Source organism: Pseudophryne corroboree, chromosome 4 (genome assembly GCF_028390025.1).
Source record: "Pseudophryne corroboree isolate aPseCor3 chromosome 4, aPseCor3.hap2, whole genome shotgun sequence".
Lineage (NCBI taxonomy): Eukaryota > Metazoa > Chordata > Amphibia > Anura > Myobatrachidae > Pseudophryne > Pseudophryne corroboree.
Window position 1 is genome coordinate 23,533,262 of NC_086447.1, and position 5,000 is coordinate 23,538,261.

Genomic DNA, 5,000 nt, shown 5'->3' on the forward strand with positions numbered 1-5,000 from the left:
GGATGCCTGCCTGTTCTCTCTTTCTCTATCCGTCATTCTCCTCCTCTACTTGAGACTGAGCCCAGGAATCTCAGCAGCCATACTAAGTAGCATTTATTAATTACAAATGCATTTTCAATGTCAAATCTGTAAGAAAGTTTTGTACATTTAGCAAAATATCAAATTCATTTGAAAGAAAATGATGTCCACTCAAAGTAAAAACAGCTTTGGTTACTTTCAATGCACAACATTTTACTTTCAAATCGTGTCAGATGACTTTCAGTGCTAATTATTATATCATTAACCTCTCCTTTATTAAAAATTGTGCTTTAATGCAAAAAAAGAAAAATAATTGTCTGTGCATACTCTCATGTAGCACAATTATCTTCACTAGCTCAAAAGGGCCGCTCATTGTCCAAAATGAATTGTCAAATCAGAACAAACAATGGAATATCCCCATCATTCCTGGAACACTTGATTAGTTTACAAAACAAGCAAAATTTAAAAGAGTGTAGAAGGTTTGATAGGCTCAAGCATCTCTAATCTTGATGTAAGTTTGGCTACACTAAAAAATCTATTGAAAGTGCTTTCCAAACTAGCTCTGTAGCCAGTTGATAGTAATTTCACAAATATAAGTCAAACTATTAGTGATATTTTCCAAATGATTAAACATGACAATTTGTGTGATAAAGCAACACAGGAATAAGTAGTTGAATCTCTTTTGTGTTGTCAAATCATTTTTCATTTTGCTTGGAAAGTTGATAATGTTTAAAATTAACACTCAATCATTTTAATAGCACGTAATATCACAGCTGTATGATCATGGAATCCTTCGATAGCTCAGCTGGTAGAGCGGAGTACTGTAGAGGAGATTGGTACAGAAATCCTTAGGTCGCTCGTTCAATTCCGGCTCAAAGGATGACGCTTTTGATAAACTTAGATGTCAGTACTAACATTTTACAAACCCAAAACTATACCAAGTATAAAGCATTCTCCAAGTTATATTTTAAAAATCATTAACGCAGGTCACTGTGGTCAGGATTAACTTCCCATGGAAATCATCTCTGATACAATATTACTTCAGTCTTCCTCACAGCCTGAAATGAAGTAGCTCAACCCATAGAGAAACTTTTGTGAAAACATCACATTGAATGAGAGGTAGTCGTGGCCGAGTGGTTAAGGCGATGGACTAGAAATCCATTGGGGTCTCCCTGCGCAGGTTCAAATCCTGCCGACTACGACCGCATGGTTGTTTCATTTTTCAGAAAATTTACTAAAAGCTTGAAACCAATGTTGCTCAGGGTGAGTCAGGAACTGGCACATCAAAATCTTTAGGATGCCTGCCTGTTCTCTCTTTCTCTATCCGTCATTCTCCTCCTCTACTTGAGACTGAGCCCAGGAATCTCAGCAGCCATACTAAGTAGCATTTATTAATTACAAATGCATTTTGAATGTCAAATTTGTAAGAAAGTTTTGTACATTTAGCAAAATATCAAATTCATTTGAAAGAAAATGATGTCCACTCAAAGTAAAAAGAGCTTTGGTTACTTTCAATGCACAACATTTTACTTTCAAATCGTGTCAGATGACTTTCAGTGCTAATTATTATATCATTAACCTCTACTTTATTAAAAATTGTGCCTTATGCAAAAAAAGAAAAAGCACAATTATTAAAAATTGTGCTTTAATGCAAAAAAAGAAAAATAATTGTCTGTGCATACTCTCATGTAGCACAATTATCTTCACTAGCTCAAAAGGGCCGCTCATTGTCCAAAATGAATTGTCAAATCAGAACAAACAATGGAATATCCCCATCATTCCTGGAACACTTGATTAGTTTACAAAACAAGCAAAATTTAAAAGAGTGTAGAAGGTTTGATAGGCTCAAGCATCTCTAATCTTGATGTAAGTTTGGCTACACTAAAAAATCTATGGAAAGTGCTTTCCAAACTAGCTCTGTAGCCAGTTGATAGTAATTGCACAAATATAAGTCAAACTATTAGTGATATTTTCCAAATGATTAAACATGACAATTTGTGTGATAAAGCAACACAGTAATAAGTAGTTGAATCTCTTTTGTGTAGTCAAATCATTTTTCATTTTGCTTGGAAAGTTGATAATGTTTAAAATTAACACTCAATCATTTTAATAGCATGTAATATCACAGCTGTGTGACCATGGAATCCTTCGATAGCTCAGCTTGTAGAGCGGAGGACTGTAGAGGAGATTGGTACAGAAATCCTTAGGTCGCTGGTTCAATTCCGGCTCAACAGATGACGCTTTTGATAAACTTAGTTGTCAGTACTGACATTTTACAAACCCAAAACTATACCAAGTATAAAGCATTCTCCAAGTTATATTTTAAAAATCATTAACGCAGGTCACTGTGGTCAGGATTAACTTCCCATGGAAATCATCTCTGATACAATATTACTTCAGTCATCCTCACAGCCTGAAATGAAGTAGCGCAACCCATAGAGAAACTTTTGTGAAACATCACATTGAATGAGAGGTAGTCATGGCCGAGTGGTTAAGGCGATGGACTAGAAATCCTGCCGACTACGACCACATGGTTGTTTTATTTTTCAGAAAATTTACTAAAAGCTTGAAACCAGTGTTGCTCAGGGTGAGTCAGGAACTGGCACATCAAAATCTTTAGGATGCCTGCCTGTTCTCTCTTTCTCTATCCGTCATTCTCCTCCTCTACTTGAGACTGAGCCCAGGAATCTCAGCAGCCATACTAAGTAGCATTTATTAATTACAAATGCATTTTCAATGTCAAATCTGTAAGAAAGTTTTGTACATTTAGCAAAATATCAAATTCATTTGAAAGAAAATGATGTCCACTCAAAGTAAAAACAGCTTTGGTTACTTTCAATGCACAACATTTTACTTTCAAATCGTGTCAGATGACTTTCAGTGCTAATTATTATATCATTAACCTCTCCTTTATTAAAAATTGTGCTTTAATGCAAAAAAAGAAAAATAATTGTCTGTGCATACTCTCATGTAGCACAATTATCTTCACTAGCTCAAAAGGGCCGCTCATTGTCCAAAATGAATTGTCAAATCAGAACAAACAATGGAATATCCCCATCATTCCTGGAACACTTGATTAGTTTACAAAACAAGCAAAATTTAAAAGAGTGTAGAAGGTTTGATAGGCTCAAGCATCTCTAATCTTGATGTAAGTTTGGCTACACTAAAAAATCTATTGAAAGTGCTTTCCAAACTAGCTCTGTAGCCAGTTGATAGTAATTTCACAAATATAAGTCAAACTATTAGTGATATTTTCCAAATGATTAAACATGACAATTTGTGTGATAAAGCAACACAGGAATAAGTAGTTGAATCTCTTTTGTGTTGTCAAATCATTTTTCATTTTGCTTGGAAAGTTGATAATGTTTAAAATTAACACGCAATCATTTTAATAGCACGTAATATCACAGCTGTATGATCATGGAATCCTTCGATAGCTCAGCTGGTAGAGCGGAGTACTGTAGAGGAGATTGGTACAGAAATCCTTAGGTCGCTGGTTCAATTCCGGCTCAAAGGATGACGCTTTTGATAAACTTAGATGTCAGTACTGACATTTTACAAACCCAAAACTATACCAAGTATAAAGCATTCTCCAAGTTATATTTTAAAAATCATTAACGCAGGTCACTGTGGTCAGGATTAACTTCCCATGGAAATCATCTCTGATACAATATTACTTCAGTCATCCTCACAGCCTGAAATGAAGTAGCGCAACCCATAGAGAAACTTTTGTGAAACATCACATTGAATGAGAGGTAGTCATGGCCGAGTGGTTAAGGCGATGGACTAGAAATCCATTGGGGTCTCCCCGTGCAGGTTCAAATCCTGCCGACTACGACCACATGGTTGTTTTATTTTTCAGAAAATTTACTAAAAGCTTGAAACCAGTGTTGCTCAGGGTGAGTCAGGAACTGGCACATCAAAATCTTTAGGATGCCTGCCTGTTCTCTCTTTCTCTATCCGTCATTCTCCTCCTCTACTTGAGACTGAGCCCAGGAATCTCAGCAGCCATACTAAGTAGCATTTATTAATTACAAATGCATTTTGAATGTCAAATTTGTAAGAAAGTTTTGTACATTTAGCAAAATATCAAATTCATTTGAAAGAAAATGATGTCCACTCAAAGTAAAAAGAGCTTTGGTTACTTTCAATGCACAACATTTTACTTTCAAATCATGTCAGATGACTTTCAGTGCTAATTATTATATCATTAACCTCTACTTTATTAAAAATTGTGCTTTATGCAAAAAAAGAAAAAGCACAATTATTAAAAATTGTGCTTTAATGCAAAAAAAGAAAAATAATTGTATGTGCATACTCTCATGTAGCACAATTATCTTCACTAGCTCAAAAGGGCCGCTCATTGTCCAAAATGAATTGTCAAATCAGAACAAACAATGGAATATCCCCATCATTCCTGGAACACTTGATTAGTTTACAAAACAAGCAAAATTTAAAAGAGTGTAGAAGGTTTGATAGGCTCAAGCATCTCTAATCTTGATGTAAGTTTGGCTACACTAAAAAATCTATGGAAAGTGCTTTCCAAACTAGCTCTGTAGCCAGTTGATAGTAATTGCACAAATATAAGTCAAACTATTAGTGATATTTTCCAAATGATTAAACATGACAATTTGTGTGATAAAGCAACACAGTAATAAGTAGTTGAATCTCTTTTGTGTAGTCAAATCATTTTTCATTTTGCTTGGAAAGTTGATAATGTTTAAAATTAACACTCAATCATTTTAATAGCATGTAATATCACAGCTGCGTGAACATGGAATCCTTCGATAGCTCAGCTTGTAGAGCGGAGGACTGTAGAGGAGATTGGTACAGAAATCCTTAGGTCGCTGGTTCAATTCCGGCTCAACAGATGACGCTTTTGATAAACTTAGTTGTCAGTACTGACATTTTACAAACCCAAAACTATACCAAGTATAAAGCATTCTCCAAGTTATATTTTAAAAATCATTAACGCAGGTCAC

At 35.0% G+C, this 5,000-nt stretch overlaps 3 non-coding genes across 3 annotated transcripts; all 3 read left to right on the forward strand.

The window, feature by feature from the left end:
* The first annotated feature begins 1,137 nt into the window (after positions 1–1,137).
* On the forward strand, positions 1,138–1,219 carry TRNAS-AGA (transfer RNA serine (anticodon AGA)). The gene has a single exon. It is a non-coding gene; the product is annotated as a tRNA-Ser (tRNA).
* Positions 1,220–3,445: 2,226 nt separating this feature from the next.
* TRNAY-GUA (transfer RNA tyrosine (anticodon GUA)) lies at positions 3,446–3,535 on the forward strand. Its single transcript is given in 2 exon segments — positions 3,446–3,482; positions 3,500–3,535. It is a non-coding gene; the product is annotated as a tRNA-Tyr (tRNA).
* A 238-nt stretch (positions 3,536–3,773) lies between these two features.
* On the forward strand, positions 3,774–3,855 carry TRNAS-AGA (transfer RNA serine (anticodon AGA)). Its single transcript has one exon. It is a non-coding gene; the product is annotated as a tRNA-Ser (tRNA).
* Positions 3,856–5,000: the final 1,145 nt, after the last annotated feature.